This window comes from Meles meles, chromosome 14, assembly GCF_922984935.1.
Source record: "Meles meles chromosome 14, mMelMel3.1 paternal haplotype, whole genome shotgun sequence".
Lineage (NCBI taxonomy): Eukaryota > Metazoa > Chordata > Mammalia > Carnivora > Mustelidae > Meles > Meles meles.
Window position 1 is genome coordinate 7,623,022 of NC_060079.1, and position 27,987 is coordinate 7,651,008.

The following is a 27,987-nucleotide window of genomic DNA, read 5'->3' on the forward strand; positions in this document are numbered from 1 at the left end:
TACGGTGATTGAGGACTCTGTAAGGAGGTGACCTTTGGCCTGAGACCCCGTGGTGATGAGGCGGTGCCAGAGCAGGAGCATGCAGGGCTGGGAGACGGCCGGGGAAGCCCTCCCTGCTGCAGAAGTGCGATGGCAGACCACAGAGGTTGTGGCGCGGCGGAGCCTAGTGAGCAAGACCTACTAGTGCTGGAGGCGGTCAAGAAGCAAGCAAGGGAAGAGCTCGTAATATAGGACACTGTAGGACTTGGAAGGAGGCTAGACGATTCTAGATGCAGTGTGGCCTCTAATTGATGGGTACTTCCATTTACTGAGAAGGGGAAGTTGCTGGGTGTGGGTGGGTAATACATTATCTCCTTTGGCTACTCTGGCCGAATATTTAGATCTCAGTGTACTGATATATACTGTATCCTCTTGGGTTCAGACACGACCATGGCTCACAAGTTCTTTGAGCCAGGATGTAAGTGGATTATTTGGCAGTGAAAACCCTCTTTGTTAAAAAAAGAGAAAGGAAACCAAATATCACTAAAGAAAATCAGCAAAATGTGACAGAGAAGAAAGGATCAGAGAAAATCTTCAGAAACAACCACAAAACAAATAGTAAAATGACATAAAATACATACCTATCAATAATTACTTCGAAGGTAAATGGACTAAATGCTCCAATCAAAAGACATAAGATGACAAAATGTACAAAAATCAAGACCCATCTGTATGTTGCCCACAAGAGACTCATTTTAGACCTTTAGTTATTTAGACCTAAAGACTCATTTTAGACCTAAACCTGCAGATTGAAAGTGAGGGGATAGAGAAACATTTAAAATGAATGAGTTCCTAAAAGCATATAAACCAGCAAAACTGAAATAGGAAGAAATAGAAAATTTGAACAGACCACTGACCAGCACGGAAATTTAATCAGTAATCAAACTCCCAACAAACAAAAGTCCAGGACCAGGTGTCTTCATAGGTGAATTCTATGAAACACTTAAAGAAAAGTTAATATGTATTCTTAAACTATTCAAAAAAATACAGAGAGAGGGATAACTTCCAAATTCATTCTATGAGGCCAGAATTATCCTGGTACCAACACCACATAAAGGCAGCACTAATTAAAGAATAACAGGCCAATTGCCTGTTGAACGCAGATAAAAAGTCCTCAACAAGATATTAGTAAACTGAATCCAACAATACATTGAAAAAAATCATGCACAATCATGGGAATTATTCCTGGGTTGCAGGGGTGGTTCAATATTTGCATATCAAAGAACATGATACATCACATCAATAAAAGAAAGGATAAGAACCATATGATCATTTCAATAGATACAGAAAAAGCATCTGACAAAGTACAACACCCATTCATGATAAAAACTCTCAACAAAGTAGTTTTAGAGGGAATATACCTCAATGTAATAAAGGCCGTCTATGAAAAACCCATAGTTAATAACATCCTCAATGGAGAAAAATAGAGCTTCCCTTAAGGTCAGGAACAAAACAAGATGTCCACTCTTACCATTTCTATTTAATGTAGTACTGGAAGTCCCCACCACAGCAGTCAGACAACAAATGGGAAATAAAGGGTGTTCAGATCAGTAAGGAAGAAGTAAAATTTTCACTATTTGTAGATGACACAATACAATATGTAGAAAATCTGAAAAACTCCACTAAAAAACCTGCTCAAACTGATAAGCAAATTCAGTAGTCACAGGATATAAAATCAATGTAAAGAAATCTGTTGCATTTCTGTTCACCAACAGTGAAGCAGCTGAAAGAGAAATTAAAACAATCCCATTTACAGTGCTCCAAAAGTAGTAAGATACCTAGGAATAAACCTAACCACAGAGGTAAAAGATCTGTATTCTGAAAACTATTAAACACTGATGAAGGAAATTGAAGATGACACAAAGGGAAGGACATTCCATGCTCATGGGTTGGAAGAAAATTGTTTGCTACAATGTCTATACTGCCCAAAGAAATCTACATATTTAATGCAATCTCTATCAAAATACCAACAACACTTTTCACAGAGCTAAAAGAAACAATTCTAAAATCTGTACCCCTGAAACAAATAATATATTATATGTTAATAATAAAAAATAAAATAAAATTGAAAAAAAATTGTATGGAACCACAAAAGACCTTAAATAGAAAAGCAACTTGAAAAAGAAAAAGGCATTACAATTCTAGACTTTAAGTCATATTACAAAGCTGTAGTCATCAAGACAGTATGGTCCTGGCACAAAAACAGACACACTGACCAATAGAACAGAATAGAAAACCCACAAATGAATTCACAACTATATGGTCAATTACTCTTTGACAAAACAGAAAAGAATATCCAATGGGAAAAAGACAGTCTCTTCAACAAATGGTATTAGGAAAACTGGAAAACAATGTGCAAAAGAAAGCTGGATGACTTTCTTATTCCATACACAAAAATAAATTCAAAATGGAGTAAAGACCTAACTGTGAGACCTGAAACCATAAAAATCCTAGAAGAGGGCACAGGCATTATTTCTGTGATATGGGCTATAGCACCTTCTTACTAGATATGTCTCCTGAGGCAAGAAAAACAAAATCAAAAGTAAGCTATTGGGACTACCTCAAAATAAAAAGCCTCTGTACAGTGAAGGAAACAGAAAAACTAAAAGTTAGCCTACAGAATGGGAGAAGATACTTGCAAATGACATATCCAATGAAAGGTTAATATCCAAAAATATATGAATAACTTATAAAACTTAACACTCCAAAACCAAATAATCCAATGAAAAAATGAGCAGAAGATATGAACAGACATTTCTCTAGAGAAAACCTATAGAAAGCCAACAAACACACGAAAGGGTGCTCATTGTCACTAATCCTCAGGAAAATGCAAATCAAAACTTCCATGAGATACCATCTCACACCGGTCAGAATGGCTAAAATCAAAATCAACACAAGAAACGACACATGTTGGTGAGGAGGTGGGGAAAGGAGAACCCTCTTGCCCTGTTGGGGGATTGGAAACTGGTGTAGCCACTATGGAAAGAGTATGGAGGTTCCTCAAAAGTTAAAAATAGAACTATCCTATGATCCAGCAATTGTACTACTGGATATTTACCCAAAGAATAAAAAAAAATTACTAATTTGAAGGGATATGTGCACCCCAATGTTCATGGCAGCATTATTTAGCCACAGTATGAAAGCAGAACAGGTGTCCATCAATAGATAAATGGACAAAGAAGATGGGGTAAAACCCCCTGCACACACACACACACACAGCTGGATATTACTCAGCCATAAAAAAAGAATGAACTCTTGCCATTTGCAAGGACATGGATGGAACTAGAGAGTATAATGCTAATTGAAATAAGTCAGAGAAAGACAAACACCATACGATTTCACTTATGTGAAATTTAAGAAATAAACAAGCAAAGGAAAGAAAAGAGAGACAAATCAAGGAACAGATTCTTAATTATAGAGAAAAAGCTGATGGCTACCAGAGGGACCATGGGTGGGGGATGAGTGAAATAGATGATGGGGACTAAGGAGGGCACTCGTGATGAACACCATGAACTGTTGAATCACTATATTGTATACTGGAAACTAATCTAACACCGTATATTAACTGGAGTTTAAAAAAAAAACCAACTAACTAAAAAAAATTCTGTTTGTCATGTCAACTGAGTATATGGCTTGTGCTGACCAAACTATCTGAGATGCCATCTTTATGAGAAAGTTGGTGGGTGAACTTGCACTCTGGACGGAAGGGTACTTGTTCTGTAATTTAAGTGTCTGAAAGCATCTCATGGTGTGGCTAGGCTCTGTGAAGCTCCTGCAGAGCCTGACTGGACACACCGAGGGCTCCCAACCTTGTGATTAGGCACCCATGCTATTGGCCTCAAATGATCTTTATAGTCCTTTATTTTAGACCAAACTTTTTTTCTGATCCACGGTTGTTTTCTTCCTTGTTGATTTCTTCAGTCAAATTATTGTGGAAGCCCAGCAGCCTGGGAGCTAGTTGTTTATTCTCTTTAATATAATGTCACACACCTTTGCTTTGATCCTTCATGTTAACCATATTGCATTTTCAAGTTCTATCTCTCTCCAACTTCCCAGTCACCACTCTAAAGCTCTATTTCTCGAATCCCCTCTTGCAGTACCCTGCCTTACTTTCTTTTCTTCCTGCCTTTGTTCATCCTGATTCCTCTGTGTGAATCCCCTTTCCTCCTCTCCAGATCAGCTGGAGCCATGCTGCCTGCACTAGTCTGCTCCAGCTACTGGACAAAGTACCACAGATTGGGGAGCTTAAACAAGAGAAATTTATTGTCTTACTGTTCTGGAATACACGTACACGTGCATACCCATTTCCTTCAACCTAAGATGGACACTTAGGTTGCCTCCGTATCTTGGCCGTTGTAAATAATAGCAGTGCCCTGCACACTGCAGTGAACATGAGGATACAGATATCATCTTGAGATAGTGATTTTGTTTTCTTTAGATAAATACCCGAAAAGTGGAGTGCCGGGTCCTGTGGTAATTCTGTTTTTAACTTTTAGAGGAATGTTAATACTGTTTTCCATAGTGGCTGCGCCAGTTCACACTCCCATCAACAGTGCCCAAAAGTTCCTTTGTCTCTGCATCCTTGCAAAGACTTGTTATTATCTTTTTGCTAGTAGCCATTCTAACAGGTGATAGGTGCTGTCTCATTTTGGTTTTGATTTGCATTTCCCCGATGATGCTTGATGTTGGGCATCTTTTAATTAGATTGATTTTTGCTATTGAATTGTATTGGTTCTTTATATTTTTTGGATATTAAGTCCTTATCATGTATGTGGTTTGCAAATATTTTCTCCCATTAAGTATGTTGCCTTTTCATTTTGTTGATGGTTGCCTTTGCTGTGCAGCAGCTTTTCAGCTTGATGTAGTTCTGCTTTCTTATTTTTGTTTTTGTTACTTTTGCTTTTGGTGTCAGACCCAGAAAAATAATCACCAAGATTAATGTGGAGGAGCTTATCACCTGTGTTTTTCCCCTAGGAGTTTTATGGCTTTGGTCTTAGATTCAAGCCTTTAGTCCATTTGAGTTTTCATGTATGGTGTGAGAAAGTGGTCCAGTTTTGTTCTTCTGTATGTGGCTGTCCAGTCTTCTCAATATCATTTATTGGAGAGACTCTCTTCCCCATTGTATGTTCTTGGTTCCTTTGTCGTGAATTAATTGACCATATGTACATGGGTTTATTTATAGCCTCTTTAGTCTGTTTCATCGATCTATGTATCTATTTTTGTGCCATACTGTACTGTTTTGTAGTATAGTTTTGTATAGCTTTTGTATTTTGTATAGCTCTGTAGCTTTGTAGTATAGTTTGAAATCAGGAAGCGTTTTGTCCAGCTTTGTTCTGGTTTCTCAATACTATTTTGGCTTTTGGGGGGTCTCTTGAGGTTCCATACAAGTTTTAAGATTGTTTCTTCTATTTCTGTGAAATATGCCATTGGAATTTTGGCAAGGATTGCATTGAATCGGTGCATTGCTTTGCGGGATTATGGACACTTTAACAATATTCTCCCAATCCATGAGCATGAATATCTTTCCTTTTATTTGTGTCATCTTTCATTGCTTTATTACTACTGTCTTATAATTTTCAGTGTACAGTTCTTTCCCCTCCTTTGTTAATTTTTTTCTTAGGTATTTTATTCTTTTTGATGTAATTGTAAATTATAATTGTGAGTTATTTTCTTAATTTCTCTTTTTGACAGTTTTCCATTAGTGCATAGAAACATAATATGTTTTTGTATTTTTTGGGAACTTTTCTGAATTTAACATTTTTTTTTGATGGGGTCTTTAGGGTTCTCTGTGTATAGTATCATGTCCTCTGAAAATAGTGACAGGAGAAGTGTCTCCCTTTTGATTTGGATCCTTTTACTTTTTCTTGCTAAGTTATTTTCTCTAATCAGTCATTTAATCTTGTACATAGTCTTCAGAAATACCTTTTTTCCAATCTTCTTTAGAACATTCTTTCATTTTGAAGTAATAGTTCAAATATCTTATTTCATCTGATATCTGAAGAGCTGCCAAATATTTTATGTTAGGCTACATGATCCATATAATATGTGGAAAACCACGCTGGGTTTTGGAGATTGTTCTAGTGGGAATGAGATGGTATAAACTAGTAAGAGGTTCCATCCAAGTGTCCTCCTATGTTCTTGCTTTTCCTCAATGATCACCCAACTCCCCCCGGCCCCCCCACTTTCCTTCTGCTTTCTCTCTCTGCTGAGACCAGCGTGGCTTCAGTTTTCTGGTTTAAAACCCTTGACCTCCAAGAAACAAATCCTGGCTTAACACACAGCATAAATTGGTCTGTTTTCCATGAGAATCTTATATTAATACTTTTATTTTGATAATTGAAAGAGAACGTAAGATGTGGGGAGAATGGGGTAATAAAATATTGCAGTTCATATGGCAGCCACAGTTTAATTTTATGGCAAAATCAATGATGATAGAAATGGTGACGTATCTGTAATACTGAAAGCTTTGTGTTGGCAACTTCTTTCAAAGAGAGCGACTCTTATTATTCTGTCATAGACATGCACGCCACCCTCATGCTGTTAAAGACACTTTTTTTTTTTTTTTAAACCTTCCCTGAACAGGGAACAGGGAGGGAAAACCCAGGCCTAGGATTTTTTGGTGCTTGCTTCTAATCTTTTATTTCTAAGTGAATTGAGACCATATGGTCATATAAACCCAAAGCTAGGTGGTTCAGAGATTTAATTTTGTGGCCTTGAAATATTCCTAGTTTTGCTTGCAATTGGTGGCAAATAATGTGTTCATAGAACAATTTATAACTCACACAGACCCACTGGCAAAAAAAGCCCACTCCAGGTGCTGTCATATATCCAAGAGAAGTGGCTGATCTCCACAGAGATGACTAATCAATTGAGACTAAGCTCTTTCCCTTGTTCATGTGACAACATTTATTTGGTGTGACACTTATTTCACAGTGTCAATTTTCCCTGCCAATACGCTCAGCCCTAATCCTCATTTCACATGCATCGGTGTTCATCCCCTCATTGATGAAGCTTGGCTGCAGGCTAACAATTTTAAGTGATGGAGCTGTGGTTTGCTAAATGCAGCTAGCTGCTTATGTTCGCTTATGAATAGAAGGATCTTCCAAATATTTCCTGGAGGGGATGGTTCTATAGGAAGTCTTGAGACAGCTCTTATGTTGATACATGTAAAATATGCTTCTTAATAATACATGTTCATGATAATCAGATAAATGGAGTGTTGACTGATAACTTGAGCAATGTGATTGGCTAATGAACAGGATGTTTATGCTCTATTAATACTCTGGACATACCAAAGGAAACTGCATCATCTACTGAAAAAAAGTCCTTCGAGTCCTATTTCTCATCCTTCATTTTAATTTAAAAGAGCAGTGATTGCTTCTAGGACTGACTTAGAGTATTTTCTGGGGATTATGTCTGATTTAAAGACCTTTGGCTATGCCAGAGGCTATAGGCTTCACCTGTGAAATGCCAGGGTGCCTCTGTTGTCATAGCTTAATTACATAATTTGCATCTTGAATTGTTAACTGTGGGTTGTCTGAGACCTTGAGAGAGATTTGCTTTTCAGTCTTTGACCAAGTAAGCGAATAATTGTTAGATAAGAGAAAACCTTACTTGTGTTTTCTGCGTGGGGAAAACTTGTCTTCAGAACTTACAACACTGCTGTCCAGTAGGACATTCTGCAATGATGGAAATGTTCATCTGTGCTCTTTAATGTGACAGCCCCTGGCCACGTGTGGAAGTACAACTGAGAAACTGAATTTTTTATTAAATTTAAATATAAGTGTAACTAGCTACATGTGGCTAAATATAAGTGTAACTAGCTACCCGATGGTTCAGAATAAATTTAGTGTACTTAGCTCTTCTCCAGGAGGCTTGTATTTGTAGTCTTAAGTTGATTTGAGTAGAGACTTGTGTTTTTTGGGGTCATCTAAACTTTGTATTTATGCAACATCATTTTGTCAATTGCTGGTTGATGATTACATTGACCCTAAAAGAAAATGCTTGCTGCTTATATGTGAAGAATAATTTGGTGGTCTCCTGCTTCATTCACAAGATCAAGAGTACAAATGCTACGTCTGCATTAGACATAGTTTCTCACCTGATGCTAATTTACCTTAGAGTGACCATGGGGCATTGTTAGTGATTTATTTTTAAGATTTATTTATTCATTTATTTGAGAGATGGCAAGAGAGAGAGTGAGCACAAGCGGGAGGAGGGACAGAAGAAGAGGGAGAGAAGTCTTCAAGTAGACTCCCCATTGAGCAGAGAGTCCAATGTGGGGCTCCATCCCAGGACCCTGTGATCATGACCTGAGCCAAAATCAAGAGAGAGACGCTCAACCAACTGAGCCACCCAGGTACCCCATTATTAGTATTTTAAAAGTTATCTTAAAAATAATGTAGGAGTCATTCCTCCACTTTCAGCTTTATGTCGTATTCTCAACTAACCTGGTTTTTGCCCTAAAGCTCCCATCCCTCACCCCATGCTGTGTTGTACCTGGTTGACTTTTGCAGGCTGTGAGTATCATAGCACAAGGGTAGCTCATTGGGCAGGGTGGGAGTTACATGAAAGGTAGAATCATGAGCTGGTACGTGGGGAACCTGGTTGGAGAGTATCTTTAATTTAGCAGAGAGTCAAAGGAAGAGTGGGAACCTGTGTGTGTCCTCTGTGATGAGGCGCCTTATTAATTCCCCATCTCAGCTGGGAAGTATAGGAGTGAAGAGATTGTACTCTGCTCACCCCTCCAAGTGTTTTGTCGCTTTGCCAGTGAGGAGGCTCTGGAAGGCACCCTCAGAACCACACAATTTGTTTACTACCAGTAGCTTGGTTATGCTGTTGTGCCTGTGAGATAAACTGTTTATAATCCAGCCATTTATTTATTTATTTATTTATTTATTTTTGATGTGATGTTCTAAGATTCATTGTTTACATATAACACCCAGTGCTCCATGCAATACGTGCCCTCCTTAATACCCGTCACTGGACCAATCCATCCCCCCCACCCTCTCCCCTCTGAAACTCTCAGTTTGCTTCTCAGAGCCCACAGTCTCTCATGTTTTATTTCCCCCTCCGATTCCCCTCTTCATTTTCCCTTCCTTCTCCTCATGTCCTCCATGCTATTCCTTATGTTCCACAAGTGAGTGAAACCATATGATAATTGACTTTCTTAATTCAGCCTTTTAAACGAAAGCACTGAGTCATGGGAATATAGTTAGAATCTAAGAATGTTTCACTGATTCCCAAAGTATTGAGGAAGATCCTGATGATTTGTTCAAGGCTCCACTTTTTCTCATTAGCAAAAAAAAGTGAAGTTAGATTTCTCTTGAGCCTGGTGATAGTCTTTATGATAACCTTCAAAGAGTGATGTAGATCTGGCCAAGTATGCTCTGTTTTACAGAGTCAAGATTATACACAGCTAGTAAGCAATTATTGCTCTTCCAAAATGGCAAATAAACAAATTCCTTCCTTCCTGGAGGATTCATTATATATTCCATATCCACTATTCATGAGTATATTTTTAAGGGGATTCATCTTATGATATGATTTCTAAGAATCTGAGGTGGATAATGTACATCATTAGCCTCAGAATACCTCATTTGAGCTCTAGCCTTGTTTTTTGTTTTTGTTTTGTTTTCTCAAAAAGAAAGAGAATGCACCAGGGAGTAGGCATGAGATCAACCCTTTGTCTTTTTTGAAGTTTTAGATGTAGGCATCAAACTTAATTTATTACTATGCCCTTTCAACCATAGCAATAAAATAACCATGATGATGATGATGACGACGATGTAATAGCCACTTTATGCAGGCATGTCTGTAGGAAAGCTTGTATCCTGGGAGTTTAGGTATGAGAGAAGGTGGGTGTAATACAGCCAACTAAATCAAGGTCAGAATGAAATCAAGACTGCCTTGCAAATATTTTTTTTGTGGATAGAAAAACCACCTGCATATTAAAAGTATGTAAGGGAAGAAATGAACATTAATGCTCTATCTACAAATCTACTGAAAATTTCACCAGAAAATGTAAGAATTTAAAGTAGATTAACTCAGTCAAGGTTGACACATACATGAGCTGTCTCTACTTTAAGTTGATTGTTTTAGGAGACAGCATCTCAAAATGAGTTGTCAGAAAAGCCATCATATTCTCTCAAGGGACTCTTGCTACAGTTGGGAACTGTGCTCCAGATGGAGTAGGTGTCAAATAAATTGGACCCATGAATATTAATGATTTCTTAAAAGTAAATAAATACCTAGTAACTCAACATCACTAGCCCTTTAAAATGGGGACATTATGCTTTGACTGTGGTAAGGGCTATTAGAATGTGTGTGCGTTCTTCAGGTCCAGAAAGTCATTGTTCACAAGTGAAGTTCTAGCAAGTTCTACACTCATCCTGAAACTAAGCTATACAAAAATGCAAAATGTAATGAGTCATAGTTTGTGTTAGGCTTTTAAATTATGACTGAAATGATCTCTTAAGCCTCCCATAGGAAGTGTGAACTGATGTTTTCTTTTAAATTCTCCTGTGCCAAATGGCGACATTGAAGAGCAGTCTACTTATCTTTGTAATAAGGTTACACATCTTTGTTTTGACCTTGCCTCATGTGGTGGTGGGGATTTTTGTTTGGTTGGTTGGTTTTCAGTGAACGACATCTGAAAGAAGACCTGTACGAAACATTTCTTCCATTTGTCTCTTCTGAGTTGGTTTAAGTTGATTCAGAATTGCCTGTGGAACTCCCTGGTCTCTGACCATGCATTGGCCTCCCTGAAGGTTATGACCTTGAAGGCTAATCTCCTTGACACTTAACCATAGTGGTTAACAATCGGTTTAGAAGTCATAAGAACCATTATCAGATCATTAGTGAACACCTTTTTTTTTTTTTTAAAGAGGGTGAAAAATGTCTCCTAAAATCACTCTGAGGAGTGTTCCTTCTAATTTAAAAGAAGTAAAGGTGCAAACCTAGGAAAAAAGTGAATTTGCATTAATGTGTGTATGCTGTTTCAGTGTCACTCATTCAGTGTCAACTCACGCATGTGCCAGGAACTTTGCTCCATGCTGGGGTGCAAAACCAGAATCAGTCCACTTAATAGAGTTCAGTCGAAGGGAGGATGAGACTTATGACATTTTAAAAGTGAGAACTCATAACCAGGTATTTAGAATGCTATGGGAATAAAGGGGGAATTCAAGTCAGGAGCGTGCTAAAATTGGGGAAGATTAAACCTGACAAAATAAATTGGAGAGAAGCAGGTGGGGAAAAATGAGGAATGAGAAACCATTCCTTAGAGGATATGGAGATGTTTGGGGATATTTTACTAGACATTTGTGCTGCAGGCTGTAAATACAATGTTCTGTGTGAAAGTATAGTTGTGGCTAAGTGAGCTTGAGGGTGGAACATCCCAGATCCGCAGGGAGCCTGCTTCCTCCTCTCTCTCTGTCTGCCTCTCTGCCTACTTGTAATCTCTCTCTCTGTCAAATAAATAAATAAAATCTTTAAAAAAAAAAAAAAAAGTCACTGAGGTATCCTCTTGCCAAGAAACCAGCTTCCATTGATTTAATCCAGTGTTTTCTAAATTTAGTTGTACATGGAATCCTTGTGCTATTCCCCAGAATTATTTCTGTTCAGTGGCTCAGGAAGTACTGTCTGCTGCTGGTGGAGGAGGGGCTGCAAAACTTGGCCCAGGCCAGACGATAGGAAGTCTTCTAGGCCACGCTCCAATTTTGAATATTTCCTTTGTGTAAAAATGTTAGTGTCTTCACATCCCCCATCAGGAACAGAATTGCTGTAATTACTCTGAGGCTCTCTGCTTTGGAGAAACATAAAAGGAAGTGGCTGGCCTCTTGATACCCTCCAGGGACTCCTAGCTTAATGGAGAGTCAGCAATGCAAGTTATCTTGAGACTGAGATCGTTTGTTGTAAATGGAGCTTTTGCACAATTTTTTAAACAAGGAGAATGCCCCCTAATGTTCTGTGGGGATTCTTTGAGGTTCCTGTTGGGATTTGCAGGCCTGGAGGCTGGATCAGGGCAGGCGGGATGCAGGCAGGGGCACCACTGGTACCAAGATTGACAAATGATGGAGGTCCAGAGCTAAGACCTCAAGGATTGGTGGGAAAGATGGGGAGGGATTTAGGGAGTGGATTTGGAGGATAGAGAAGGACTACGTTGGAGTTCTGAAAGCTTTTTGTCTTGAGCAACTTATTATCAAATATTTACACTCAGAGCAGGGCTTTTTTAAACCTCCCTGTTGTGTCTCCACTAGGTGCTTGCCTGGCACCAAATAGATGTCAAGAAACATGAGTTAATGGATTAAGTTGTATTTTTTAAATTAACATATAATGTATTATTTGCTTCAGGGGTATAGATCTGTGAATCATCAGTCTTACACAATTCACAGCACTCACCATAGCACATACCTTCCCTAATGTCCATAACCCAGCAACCCTATCCCTACCTCCAACCCCTTAACTACCCTCAGTTTTTTCCTGAGATTAAGAGTCTCTTACGGTTTGTCTCTCTCCCTGGTCCCATCTTGTTTCATTTTTTTTCCCTCCGTTCCCCACACGACCCCCTGCTCTGCCTCTCAAATTCCTCATATCAGAGAGATCATATGATAATTGTCTTCCTCTGATTGATGTATTTCGCTTAGCATAATACCCTCTAGTTCCTTGCATGTCATTGCAAGTGGGAAGATTTCAGTCTTTTGATGGCTGCATAGTATTCTGTTTTGCAGATATACCACATCTTCTTTCTACTCATTTGTTGATGGACATCTAGGTTCTGTCCATACTTTGGCTATTGTGGACATTGCTGCCATAAACACTCAGGTGCACGTGCCCCTTCGGATCACTACATTTGTATCTTTAGGGTAAATACCCAGTGGTGCAACTGCTCGGTTGTGGGGTAGCTCTATTTTCAAATTTGTGAAAAATCTCTATACTGTTCCAGAGTGGCTGCACCAGCTTGCATTCCCATAAACAGGGTAGGAGGGTTCCCCTTTCACTGCATCCTTGCCGACATCTGTCGTTTCCTGACTGGTTAATTTTAGCCATTCTGACTGGTGTGAGGTGGTATCTCATTGTGGTTTTGATTTGTATTTCCCTGATGCTGAGTGATTTGGAGCACTTATTCATGTGTCTGTTTGCCATCTGGATGTCTTCTTTGTAGAAATGTCTGTTCATATGGTCTACCCGTTTCTTGATTGGATTATTTGTTCGTTGGGTGTTGAGTTTGATAAGTTCTTTATAGATTTTGGATACAAGCCCTTTATCTGATCGGTCATTTGCAAATATCTTCTACCATTCTGTCACTTGTGTTTTGGTTTTGTTGACTGTCTCCTTTGCTGTGCAAAAGCTTTTGATCTTGATGAAGTCCCAATAGTTCATTTTTGCCCTTACTCCCCTTACCTCTGGTGATGTTTCTAGGAAGAAGTTGCGATGGCTGAGATCAAAGAGGTTGCTGCCTGTGTTCTCAAGGATTTTGATGGATTCCTGTCTCATAGTTAGGTATTCGGTCCATTTGGAGTCTATTTTTATGTGTGGCATAAGGGAATGGCCCAGTTTCATTCTTCTGCATATGGCTATCCCACCACTGTTTGTTGAAGAGACTGTCTTTTTCCTTGGACATTTTTTCCTGCTTTGTTGAAGATTAGTTGACCACAGAGTTGAGGGTCCATTTTTGGGCTCTCTATTCTGTTCTATTGATCTTTATGTCTGTTTTTGTGCCAGTACCATACTGTCTTGATGATGACAGCTTTGTAATAGATCTTGAAGTCTGGAATTCTGATGCTGCCAACTTTGGTTTTCTTTCTCAACATTCCTCTAGCTATTTGGGGTCTTTTCTGGTTCCATAAAAATTTTAGGATTATTTGTTCCATTTCTTTGAAAGAAAAAATTGATGGCATTTTGGTAGGGATTGCATTAAATGTGTAGATTGCTTTAGGTAGCATAGGCATTTTCACAATATTTGCTCTTCCAAACCATGAGCATGGAACGTTTTTCCATTTCTTTGTGTCTTCCTCAATTTCTTTCATGAGTGCTTTATCATTTTCTGAGTACAGATTCTTTGCCTTTTTGCTTAGGTTTATTCCTAGGTGTCTTATGGTTTTGGGCACAATTGAAAATGGGATTGAGTCCTTAATTTCTCTTTCTTCTGTCTTGCTGTTGGTGTATAGAAACGCAACTGATTCCTGTGCATTGATTTTATATCCTGACACTTTACTGAATTCCTGTATGAGTTCTAGCAGTTTTGGAGTGGTGTCTTTTGGGTTTTCCACATAAAGTATCATATCATCTGTAAAGAGTAAGAATTTGACTTCTTTGCGGATTCAGATGCCTTTTATTTCTTTTTGTTGTCTGATTGCTGAGTCTAGGACTTCTAGCACTATGTTGAATAGCAGTGGTGATTGTGGACAGCACTATCGTGTTCCTGACCTTAGGGGAAAAGCTCTCAGTTTTTCCCCACCAAACATGATATTCGCTGTGGGTTTTTCATAGATGGCTTTTATGATACTAAGGTATGTACCCTCTATCCCAACACTGTGAAGAGTTTTGATCAAGAAAGAATGCTTTACTTTGTCAAATGCTTTTCCAGCATCTATTGAGAGTATCATATGGTTCTTGTTCTTTCTTTTATTAATGTATTGCATCCCATTGTTTGATTTGCAGATGTTGAACCAACCTTGCATCCCAGGAGTAAATCCCACTTGGTCTTGATGAATAATCCTTTTGATGTACTGTTAGATCCTATTGGCTAGTATTTTGGTGAGAATTTTTCGCATCCGTGTTCATCAAGGATATTGGTCTGTAATTCTTTTTGATGAGGTCTTTGTCTGGTTTTGGGATTAAAGTAATGCTGGCCTCATAAAATGGGTTTGGAAGTTTTCCTTCCATTTCTATTTTTTGGAACAATTTCAGGATAATAGGTATTCTTCTTTAAATGTTTGGTAGAATTCCCCTGGGAAGCCGTCTGGCCCTGGGCTCTTGTTTGCTGGGCGATTTTGATGACTGCTTCAATATCCTTGCTGGTTAAGGATCTGTTCAGGTTTTCTATTTCTTCCTGGTTCAGTTGTGGTAGTTTATATGTCTCTAGGAATGCATCCATTTCTTCCAGATTGTCAAATTTGCTGATGTATAGTTGCTCATAAAATGTCCTTATAATTCTTTGTATTACTTTGATGTTGGTTGTGATCTCTCCTCTTTCATTCATGATTTTATTAATTTGGGTTCTTTCTCTTTTCTTTTTGATAAGTCTGGCTGGGGTTTATTAGTCTTATTAATTCTTTCAAAGAACCAGCTCCTATTTTCATTGATTTCTTCTAGTGTTCTTTTGGTTTCTGTCTCATTGATTTCTGCTCTGATCCTTATTATTTCTCTTCTCCTGCTGGGTGTAAGCTTTCTTTGCTGTTCTTTCTCCAACTCCTTTAGGTGTAGGGTTAGGTTGTGTACTTGAGACCCTTCTTGTTTCTTCAGAAAGGCTTGTATTGCTATATACTTTGCTCTCAGGACTGCCTTTGCTGTGTCCCAAAGATTTTAAACAGTCGTGCTTTCATTTTCATTTGTTTCCATGAATTTTTTCAATTCTTCTTTAATTTCCTGGTTGACCCATTCATTCTTTAGTAAGATGCTCTTTAACCTCCATGTATTTGAGTTCTTTCCAGCTTTTCCTTTTGTAGTTGAGTTCTTGTTTCAAAGCATTGTGGTCTTAAAATAAGAAGGAATGATCCCAATTATTTGGTACCAGCTGAGACCTGATTTGTGACCCAGGATGTGATTTCTGGAGAATGTTCCATGTGCACTAGAGAAGAATGTGTATTCTGTTGCTTAGGGATGGAATGTTCTGAATATATCTGTGATGTCCATCTGGTCTAGTGTGTCATTTAAAGCCTTTATTTCCTTGTTGATCTTTTGCTTGGATGATTTGTTCATTTCAGTGAGGGGGGTGTTAAAGTCCTCTACTATTATTGTATTATTGTTGATGTGTTTCTTTGATTTTGTTATTAATTGGTTTATATAATTGGGTGCTCCCATGTTTAGGAGCATAGATATTTAAAATTGATAGATCTTCTTGTTGGAAAGACCCTTTAAGTATGATATAATGTCCTTCCTCATCTCTTATTATAGTCTTTGGCTTAAAATCTAATTTATCTGATACAAGGATTGCCACCCCAGCTTTCTTTTGATGTCCATTAGCATGATGAATTGTTTTCCACCCCTCACTTTAAATTTGGAGGTGTCTTTGGGTCTAAAATGAGTTTCTTGCAGACAGCATATTGATGGCTCTTGTTTTTTTATCCATTCTGATACCCTGTGTCTTTTGATTGGGGCATTTAGCCCATTTACATTCAGGGTAACTATTGAAAGATATGAATTTAGTGCCATTGTATTGCCTGTAAGGGACTGTTATTGTGACTGTTATTGTATATTGTCTGTGTTCCTTTCTGGTCTATTATTTTTAGACACTCTTTGCTTAGAGGACCCCTTTCAATATTTCCTGTAGGGCTGGTTTGGTGTTTGCAAATTCTTTTAGTTTCTGTTTCTTCTGGAAGCTTTTTATTTCTTCTTCTATTTTCAATGAGAGCCTAGCTGGATATAGTATTCTTGGCTGCATATTTTTCTCATTTAGTGCTCTGAATATATCATGCCAGTCCTTTCTGGCCTGCTGGGTCTCTGTGAATAGGTCTGCTGCCAATCTAATATTTCTACCATTGTATGTTACACATCTTTTGTCCCAAGCTGCTTTCAGGATTTTCTCTTTGTGACCGAGACTTGTAAGTTTTACTATTAGATGTCAGGGTGTTAACCTATTTTTATTGATTTTGAGGGGATTCTCTGTGCCGCCTGGATTTTGATGCTTGTTCCTTTTGCCAAATTAGGGAAATTCTCTGCTATAATTTGCTTCAATATACCTTCTGCCCCCCATCTCTTTTTTCTTCTTCTGGGATCTCAATTATTCTAGTATTGTTTCATCTTATGGTATTACTTATCTCTCAAATTCTCCCCTAGTGGTCCAGTAGTTGTTTATCTCTCTTTTTCTCAGATTCTTTATTCTCCATCATTTGGTCTTCTATATCACTAATTCTCTGTTCTGCCTCATTTATCCTAGCTGTGAGAACTTTCATTTTTTTTTTTTAAAGATTTTATTTTATTTATTTGACAGAGAGAGAGATCACAAGTAGGCAGAGAGGCAGGCAGAGAGAGAGGAGGAAGCAGGCTCCCTGCGGAGCAGAGAGCCCGATGCGGGGCTCGATCCCAGGACGCCGAGACCATGACCCGACCCGAAGGCAGCGGCCCAACCCACTGAGCCACCCAGGCGCCCCCCATTTTTTATTGTATCTCTTTAAGAGCTTTTTTGATTTCAACTTGGTTAGATTTTAGTCCTTTTCTTTCTCCAGAAAGGGATTTTATTTCTCCAGAAAGGGATTCTCTAGTATCTTCCATGTTTTTTTTGAAGCCCAGAAACCACCTTGATAATCATCATTATGAACTCTAGATCTGACATCTAACTAATGTCCATATTGATTAGGTCCCTAACCATCGGTACTGCCTCTTGTTCTTTTTTTTTTGAGGTGAGTTTTTCCCCATTGTCATTTTATCCAGATAAGAATAGAGGAAGAGAAAACAAATACTATTAGGGTAACAATGACCCCAGAAAAATATACATTAACCAAATTGAAAGAGACCCAAAACTGGGGGGGCTGGTGGGAAGAGAGAAAATGAGGGGGGAAAAAAACATATATATATATATATATATATATATATATATATATATATATTAGCCTGGTAAATAGAACAGAACCACACATTTGCTTTTGGGTGTGTTTTGGTCTTTTAGAAGAAACTGCCTCTCAAAATTTTAAAGAAAGAAAAACATATATATATATATATATATATATATATATATATACACAAAAATAAGGGTAAACACAATGAAGGGATGGAATATGAGTATAAGGATGAATATTTAAAAAGATTCTAAAAAAGGGATTGATAAGTTGGTTGAAAAAAGAATAAAAAAAGAAAAAAAGGGGGGGGAATGTGATCAGCCTGGAGACTAGAACAAGGCCATGCAGTAGATTTAGGGTATATTTTGATCTGTTAGAAGAAAGTGTATCCCAAAATTTTAAATGAAGGAAAAACTTATGTATATACAAAAAGTAAGGCTAAATACAATGAAGGGATAGAATATGACTATAACAATGAAAATTAAAAATGATTTTTTAAAAAGGTATTGATAAGATAAAATAGTTAAAAATTGTTAAAATAAGAACGAGGAAAATTTTTAAAAAATAGAGTAAGAAAAAAATAAAATTTAAGAAATTTAACTTTGAAAGACTAAAGAATCATAGGAATAATGCCATGAATTCTATGTGTAGCTTTTCCGTAGCTCTGGAGTTCTGCAGTTCTCATTGAATCGAGAACTTGGTCTTGGCTGGATGTTCTTGTTGATTTTCTGGGGTAGGGACCTGTTGTAGTAATTCTCAAATGTCTTTGCGCGAGACAGAATTGCACCACCCTTGCCAGGGGCCGGGCTAAGTAATCTGCTCGGGTTCGTTCTCAGGCACTTTTGTTCCCTGAACACTTTCTGTAGAGCTCTGGAGGATGGGAATGAAAATGGCGGCCTCCCAATCTCCGGCCCGGAGGTCCTGAGAGCTCAGGGCCCCACTCCTTAGTGTGCCCTCAGAGAAAAGCAATCACTCCTGTCTCCCTGGTCTCTGGCTGCACTCTGTGCTCACCGGTCCTGTGACCGAGCATTTCTATCTCTGGCTCATGACCCCTTTTGGAGTCTCCAAACCCAGCAGTTTCCTGCTGCACACTCCCACACCACTCCTCCCAGAGGAAGAAGGAGGGTCTCCCTGGGTCTGCCACTTATGGACCCCCTGCTCAAAGAGCAGTGGTCTGACTGTGCCCAGGATCACAGTTTAAAGTCAGCCCAAGCTGAGAGCCCCCTCCTCGACTCTATCTTTGCAGCTGGGTTTCCCACTCTGATACCTGGGAGCTCTGCCACACTCAGGCACCCCCAGGTCTTTCTCTGACCCCGAGAGATCTGAGACAACACTGTCCCCGTGAGTGGTCCACCCCCTGCTTAGCCTCTGAAGTGACATCCCTCAGTGGATCAGACTTCTAATAGTTCCGATTTTGTGCTCCGCTGCTCTACTGCTTGATGCAAGCCGGCCCTTCCCCCACAGTCTGTCTTCCCATATAGCGCCTCGAAGTCACTTCCCTGCCTGTCCTACCTTCCAGAAAATGGTCACCTTTCTGTTCCTAGAATTGCTGCTCTTCTTCTCTTTGATCTCCTGTTGAGTTTGTAGGTGGCCAGAATGGTTTGATAACTATCTAGCTGAGCTCCTGGGGCCTGATGTTTTTAGGTTTCCTACTCCTCTGCCATCTTGCTCCTCCCTCCTAAGTTGTATTTTATAATGTACAAAGCCCTAATGTTACCTGGTATCAATGACTGCTTTCAGTTCACGAGTAATTTGAGTAATGTTAGTGCATTGAGATGCTTGTTGCAAACAAGCAAGACCCCTAAGACCTAAGGGTCTAAGACCTAAGACCCTAAGACCCCCATGGTGATCATGCTTGTTATTCCGACCAAGTCACATGTAAGGTTTGTGAATTCTTGCTTTTACCTTTTTAAAATTTTATTTATTTTTTCTCACCTTAACACATACCCTCCCCAATGCCCATCACCCAGCCACCCCATTCCTTCAGCCCCCCAAATTCTTGCTTTTAGATGGCTATCTTGAACTTACCCAGTGTTCTTAGTTTTTCTAAAGATGCCATCTTACTGTTTTTTAAATTATGATATCAGAGGGTACGAAGTCGATATGGTGAGCAGTGAGGTACGCAGCCATGAACCCAGTGCCCAAATGGGGCTCCTTATGGATCCCCCTTTGTGATCCCCAGCCCTTCTCCTCCTGTCTTCCGGCCCCTAGCCTGAACTTTGTGTTTGTTTTTAAAAGCTGGAGAATAATGATTGTACCCACCTTTTTTATGTCTTGCTTGTTTGTGAGCTTCTCAAAATAAGTTGCTTGTGTTCTTCTGGACTTCGCTCATTATCACTCAAAATCATGCTGAAAAATGTAGCCATATTTTAATATAGATGTAGTTCCTTTTCCCTGCTGAATATTATTATTGCGCATTGGAGGATAATGTTCTCACCCTTTCTCCTGCGATGGACATTTGGGATGCTTGCAGTTTTTTTTCTGTTATGAACAGTGTTTTCCTGAGCGTCTTTGTATGTGGCCTTTGCTGTGTGCAGATTTCTCCATGTAAGCCCATGAGTACAACTGCTGGGTCCCCATGTTCGAGCATATTCAACTTTGTGAGATGATGCCAACTGCTTTTCAGAGTGGTGGTAGCAATTTATGTACTTAACTGCATTAGAGTTTCTGTTGCTTCTCTCCAGCCCTCAGTCTCTTAATATGACAATTTTTGCCAGTCTGTGTTTGGCGGCCTCCTTTCTGAAGTGGTTGTTAGTGTCTTTCTATGGTTATTGTCTTTATATAATTTTCTTACTAATATGTTGAGATTCTTTTTATTTTGAATATTAAAATTTTATTAATTTGTATAGGTGGCAAATACCTTTTCCCACTTTGTGGCTTGTCTTGCACTCTCTCTGTAGTTTCTTCTGATGGAGGGAAGTTTATAATTTTGATGTGGTCAGGTTTGTCAATGGTTTTCCCTTTATGGCTCATTCTTTCTGTGTCTTTAGAAATCTTTTCCTTGAGATCATAAAGGTAGTTTCATACATTGTCTTTGGTGGTTTTGCCTTTCACATCTACGTATTGAATTGAATTTTGTACAGGATCCGAGGACACAGTTTGATTTCATTCTATGGGCACAACAATTTTATGAAATTGTATGAGGACCATTAATTGAATGGTTATCTGTTCTTTCCCTAATTATCATAAAAGCCAGCTCTTTTATCAGTGAAGCACCCATATGTGTGCATATGTTTCTGACACTTCTGTTCTTCTCACTGACACTTGTTTCTTCTTGTATATAAGTATTCTGTTGAGATTTTGCATATAATTGCACTTAATCTTTAGGTCATTTTCTGAAGAAATGACATCTTTGATATTAAAATCATATAATTCATGACATCTAAATACTTAGTATTTCCTTGATGTATTTCCAATAAAATTTTGTAATTTCTCCTTAAAGGGCTCCCATATAGTTTTAGATTTCTTTCTGGATACTTTGTGTTTATATGCTGTGATAGATAATAACTTTTCAAGAATTTTATTTTCTATGTATACATTGCTGGTATTTCTAAATGGAATTTTAGTATTTTAGTTTGGAACCTAGGAAACTTGCTGGACTCTAATATTAATTTTAATATATAGATTTCTTTGGAATTTTAAAAGTAAATAATAATATAACCTTTGAATGATATTTGGGTACATCTTTCCAGTCCTGGTGATTTATTTCCGTTTCTTGACTTACTCTGTGGACTAGGGCATGCCTGCACACTGCCAGACAGGAGTAGTACTTTTGCTTCTCTCTGATCTGAACTCTTCTCATGTTCACTTTTAGAAAAGATGCATATTATAGATTTTTTAGATAATTTTTAGAAATCTTTGGGATTTGAATTACATTTACTTGTTTTCTAATACTGAACCAATCTGGCATTTTCAGAAATATTCAACTTAGTCACAATGAATTACCTATTTAATTCATTATTGACATATTTGTGTAAATATTTATTTAGAACAGTATACCTATCTTTGAATGTAATTTGTCTATAATCTTTGTTTTCTTGTGTTGTCCTTATTGGGTTATGATGTCAGAGTTCTGTAACTCACAATGGCTTAGGAACACGTTCCCTGCTTTAGTCTGCTCTTAGTTTGGATAAAGCTGGGATTATTTCTTCTTAGAACTCACCTGGAAATTTGTGGAAAGATTTAAACTATTGAGTCAGTTTTCTTAATCATTATAAGATTGTTCAGGTTTCTTTTTCTTTAGAAGTCAGGTTATTGGACTGTACTTTCCCTGCCTCCCACCCCCGGTTTATTTATATCATTAAATTTTCCACAAAATTGGCTTAAAGTTGTTCAAAGCTATGATTCTCAGCTTTATGATGGTTGCACCTCTCAGTTTCATTTGATTTATTGTGCGTTTATTTGAAATCTTATTTAGCAGAATGTATTACTGAGAGAATTTGTTAGATTTTTTAAAGAACAAGCTTTTAGCTTTATTTAAAAGCCATTTTGGGGTTAAATAGTACATGTCTGTTTCTTTCTTGTCAGTTATGATGCAGGTTTTTTCTTACTTCTTACAAGTTGCATCCTTATGTGTGGAAGATATTTGTCATCTGACAGCTTGGTTGTAAAGTATTTTCTCTGGTTGTCTTTCATTTTTATTTTAGTCAGATTTTTTGTTCATAATCTCTTTCATTGTTTTTAAACTTAGAAAACCATCTTCTATTGAGAAATTAAAGATTTAAAAATTTCTTCTCACTTAATTTTATGGTATCTCTACCAAAACTCTATTTTGAATTTTAGTCTGACCTATGATGTGAAGGAAGTCCCTAAACAGTGATTCAGAGTTCCAGCTTCATGATCAAATCCCCTGAAGTTCTTCCTATAAAGAACTTCCCCCATCCTCTTCTAGATTTATTGAATCCTAAATTATGGATGGGGTGGGCTGAGGTGGTGAGATCTCAGAATGTTTGTTTCCTAAAAATATCACAGATAGTTTGTGATGTGCAAGCAGGAATGGGGACGACTGACTAACTATATTTTTCCAGATAAATATGTATTTTGTTGTTCCAGCAACAATTATAGAGCAACCTTTTCCTTCCTTGCTGGTTCAGGATTCCTCCCTTACCATGTGTAAACTCCAGAGTGTCCAGGAACCATTACGGGTCTCTATTTGCAGTGTGATCTTATGCCAACATCACAGACTAAAGGAGGAGGGCTCTAGAACACATTTGCCTGGTGGGTGAGGCTACTCTGCCCTCTAACTTACTCTTACTTTTAAAAACATTTCTCATCTCTCCACTCTGAATAATATAGTATGTATACCCATTTAAACATGTCATTCAAAACAAGGTCTGTTATACATTACCACCTTTCCTGTGCAATTTTCATCCCTTTCTTGTTAAGATTATTTCTTCTGTGTGTGGATTTCCACTGTCATGGAATTTTCTTTCACTTTCTCTTTGAGTTTGTAAAAAGAAGATGTTTTCCTGATTTTAACTGGCCATTATTGGTGCATAGGAAAGCCGTCGATCCTCTTTCAGCAGAGTGGTTAAAACACACGCTGCATCTTGGCTCCATTAGAATTCTTTCAGTCCTGAACTATTTTGCTGCTGTTCTTTTATAGGTAGTCCTCTCCCCTGCCTCTTCCACTCGCTCCTCATGATTCCCCAAGCTCTAGATTTCAGCTGGACTGTCACTTCCCCTAAGATGTCATCTTGGAGCCTTTCACTAGCTTCTGTCCTCTGCCGTGTACTTCAATTGGAGCCCATCTTCCATCCTGATGGCTTATTTCGTGTGACCGCTCATCCGGGGTCACCCATCCCTGCCAGACTGTAGAATCTTGAGGGCCAGGGAGCTTTTGGTCTTTATGCTGCTGTCTCCCAACACACAGTGCATAGCATACAGTGGGCATTTGATATGTTGGTTAAATTAATGCACAGATCAGTGTCTTAGCAGCGTCTGTCTGGCAACGTGGAGACCATGGTGAAGAGGAGAGAGAATGTCGGGAAGCCCAGGAAGGTCTGCTGCAGCTTTCCAGACAGAGGAGAGAGTGAACTTTAGGTAGACTTACATGGAAAGGAGAATCAGGATTAGGTTTTCAGAGTGAAGAGGTGTGATTGACATTCCAGTGCCAGTTTGATGCAGGTGGAGCAGAGAGAGCTGGGTGAACTGGGGCACCTGCAGAGAAACTGGCATGGGGAGAAAGGTGGGGGGAAGGTGCTGATATTTGCCTTTTCCCTGTATACCTTGAAGATAAGACAGGAAGGGACACACTTTAGAAATTGTTGTTTGCCTCAGAATCAAACAAAATCATTTTCAGATGCGAATAGAGAGCAGTTCTGTTTCACACATTTGTGCTTTCTAGGGAATTGCTTTTAACGTCTATGACAGTGTTTTGAGCACCTGGGTGGCTCAGTCAGTTGAGTGTCTGGCTCTTGATTTTGGCTCATGATCTCAGGGTCATGGGATCCAGTCCTGTGTTGGGCTCCCTGCTCAGCATGGAGTCTGCTTGAGGATTCTCTCTCGCTCTCCTTCTGCCCTTCCCCCTGCTCACATGCACTCTCTCTCGCTCAAATAAATAAATTAATTAAAAAAATAAAGACTGTGACAGCATTTTGAAAATGGTTCTTATGATGTTAAGCCACTGCACTAAATCACTAGGCTGTCCTTTGGCCTTACAAAATAGAAAATGTGGGAATTCTATCCTCAGACCCCAGCTAATATATTTACTATATATAGTTTCCTTTTGGATGGGCGGACCTTTGAATGAGACAGCTTATTCTGCGCCTCATCTGTGCCTGTGGGTTCTAGGCATAGAAAGGTGTCTCTCTCTCTCTTTTCATTGTCTTTCTCACAGGACTCACTTTGAAGGCTCTCTGCAAGTGATATCATGCAGGTAGTTGATTGAAGTCCTCCTCAGTGATGTTTTTGATGATCCTGTGACCCTGAGGCATTTTCAACAGATATCTGCCCTATATAGTGTACCTTTCAGCACCCCACAGTGCTCAAGAGAAGCCTCCAAAATTCATTCAGGGTTACACAAATTGCTTGGTTTACTGACAGTAACAGAAGTGGCTGGAAGAAGGCAGGGATTAACCTCTCCATGAACCTAAGCGTTTTATAGGTGACGTCTGAGGTGAGGGAAGAATTGGAAAAGCTTCACATTCTCCGTGGGCGAAATGTGTCATCACCAGTGACATGTCTAATTTCCTTGCTTCCTCAGCGGAGTTCCCAGCATCATTAGAGTATGACTGTTGCCGTTGATACCAGCAGGACTAGAGATGGTAGAGATAGCGATGTTCTGTAGTTGTTGAAATGCTCCCCCGCTGTGATTATCCCTCATGGCAGGTGAGACCCTGCTGGGGAGTGGCTGAGCAACTGCCAAATACTTCTGACTGGAGGGAGAGCCCTTACATTCTTTGAGCTACCCCGGGCATCAACATGTCACTTCCCAACGTGATGACCCCAGATATCTCACTAAAGGACATAATCAACTGTATTAGATCTTGCAGCATAATTATTTAATTAATTTATTTATTTATTGCAGTTTAAATGGATCCTCGTTAAACTTTATTGTGGTGACTGTGGTATGCACCCTGGGTGACTTATGTTTTGTTCTAGAAATACTTGTGTACACACATGTAGGATGAATTGGGAGTGCTGGCCATTTTGCCAGTGCATCAGATATCATCACTGTTTAGGTCACTTGATGTCAGAAACAAACCTTTCTTTCCAAGTCCTACACCACTCGCTCATTTCTAAGAGTCTTTTGACAAATGGAATAGCAAATAGCAGTAAATCACAGGCAGAGTCGGTGTCAGGGCTGAAATCCTCTCCATCCTGTGTAACTTGGGGCCCATTACATTAATGTGTTGTGCCTCAGTTTCCTTTTTTTTTTTTTTTTTTTTTGTAAAATGGGGATAAGAATGGTACTATAGGAAAGTTATGAGGACTACCTAGGTTCATCCTGGAAAAGCATGAAGAATTGTATCTGACAAAGTATGAACACTGAAACGTTAGCTTACATTATTATAAAGTCGCTCCTAAAATGTAGTTCTCACTTAATGACCAGAATGCTAATGTAAATGAAGTGATTCTTAGTGAATGGTACTATTTACATTTTGATTATTTTTTCCCTTAAAAGTTCTAGTGGATTCACTAAAATCCATATAATCTGTTATTTAAGTATGTTTTACTCATTAATTTAGGATATCAAATGTCCAAGGAGGTTGGAAAAGCTTTGACCTAGGAGCTATACTTGCTTTTAACTCCAGAGAGCCATATAAAGTGAGTTGGGGATTGATCCTGGGCATTCAGGTCAGGAAAGCAGGGTGTGAACACAGGAGGAGGGAATGTTTCTCTTCCAGATGCTTGGTCTGGAGACTTGTGGGGTGCTGAGAACAGGGAAGTCCTAGAAGCAGCTGATTTAATGAGCATACTGCAACACACCCGAGAATCTTCTCCCTCCTGTCCTAGAAACTGACTTTATGCCTCAGTGTCCCTTTTTGCAAAGTGGGAGTTTACATGCTCAGAGGGCATTCTGAGCGAAATGGGCAAAAGTACATGCCTGCAGTGGATTGGGACAAGAGAAGACAGAAATCCAGATTTTTATATAAAATATCAGATTTTGACATGTTGGAAATCAATGTTTTAAGAGTTCTGTGTGGCTCAAATAAGTCCCGTGTTTAGATAAGATCCAAGCTTAAGGCCACTAGCTTGCAGTCTCTGAAATGAGAAGAAAATGTTTATGATACTTGTAGCACACAGTATCAAAGATAATGTTACTAGCATCTCTGGGTAAAATGCTATCTGCTGGGCTCGTTAAGATTGATGCACAGGGCCTGGTTTCAGCTGTTCAGGGCATAAGCACCATGTGAGCCCCTGCCTGCTTTCAGGAGCCCGTTCTTTAGAGTGAACAGTTGGTGCAGGTCGAACTCGTCCCAGAAGCTGCAGGTTGCCATCCCGGAAAATATTTGGATGGTCATCATCTTCCTTTTAGGTGCTATCAGTTTCATGAAGGAAGCATTACTTCTGGTTCTTCTGTTCTTTCACATTCAAATGGTAGGGTCATCTAAGCATCATGAGTTTTCTGGCTCAGAGTCTGGAGTTCAGGAAGCTTTAGGAACTAGTAGAGACAGCAGAATCTGTGGGACACTGGCACCAAGCCCGCTGATACGGACGTGCCTGTTGTCTCCTGTGTATGTGAGAGTCAGCCCAACCGCTGAGTGGCTGCCTCAGAGACAGCTCTTTGGTGTTTGTAGCAGATTCTCTAAGTTGTGTTACTCGCAGAAGTTCTAAGAATTTGCAAGTTTACCATATAGGCAGATCTACATGTAGAATTACCTATGTCCAAACCACAAAAATGGCCAGACATTCTCCTTTCCCAGCTGATATGATGACTGCTGCTTCTTTACGCATTAACAATTTAGCTTTCTTTTGGTCTTCCCATCTTCTAGATAAAATTACCAATATACCCAGTCACAGGTTTTACCCTGCTTCCTGACAGTTTGTAACACAGAGCAAATGATGCTTCTGTGGACCTTTCTTTAAATCACCTAACAGGACCCAGATCGGTAACAAGCCACCCGACAGTCCCCCACAGCCTGGTTCCCTGAGTGGCACAAGCCAGTAAACCCAGCGTGGTTCTGCCAGGCTGTCCTGGTGACCTGTGGATGAAGAGTGTTGATTCCTATGTAAGATTTAATGATAATATTACACAGTTATTTACTTTTTGGGACTTACAAAAATTAAATGCAGAAGACATAGGAAAGTTTATAAAAGAGGACTAAAGACTGAATGATCCACTTCAATAAAAGTGTCTCCCTTTCAAGGTGGGGTATATGATACTGCTAAGGCATGTGGGATAGCCCGTCCATGTCTGCGGGCAGACATAGTATGATTCACTTTGCAGATAGGAGGACATGACCCTTTGAAACGTACTTAGAATAAGCTCTATCCAAAAGCTATAGCTTGTGCTGATGATGATGCTGGCAGGCTTCAACCTGCTGTCCTACCGAGTCTGGAACTTTAGACAAGTTAAGATCAACAAGCATTTTGTGGTCAAGTACCATTTAATGAGAGTTTGCAGCCAAGTCATGGTTTGGAGTCCAGTTTCCAAGCCAGGAGCCTTTCGACAGTCTTCAGCCTGAGCTGTGGAGAACCCGCAAGAAGGCTTTGCTTTTTCTCCAGGCCAACTGACTGACTATTAGACCAGATCCCTGGGGCTCACCCTGGGATAAGCTATCTCTAG

At 39.1% G+C, this 27,987-nt stretch overlaps 1 protein-coding gene across 1 annotated transcript in view; it reads left to right on the forward strand.

Moving 5' to 3' along the window:
• The window catches only part of LOC123925147 (phospholipid-transporting ATPase IB-like), a 596,799-nt gene that overhangs the window by 234,491 nt on the left and 334,321 nt on the right, over positions 1 to 27,987 (forward strand). The window lies entirely within an intron of this gene.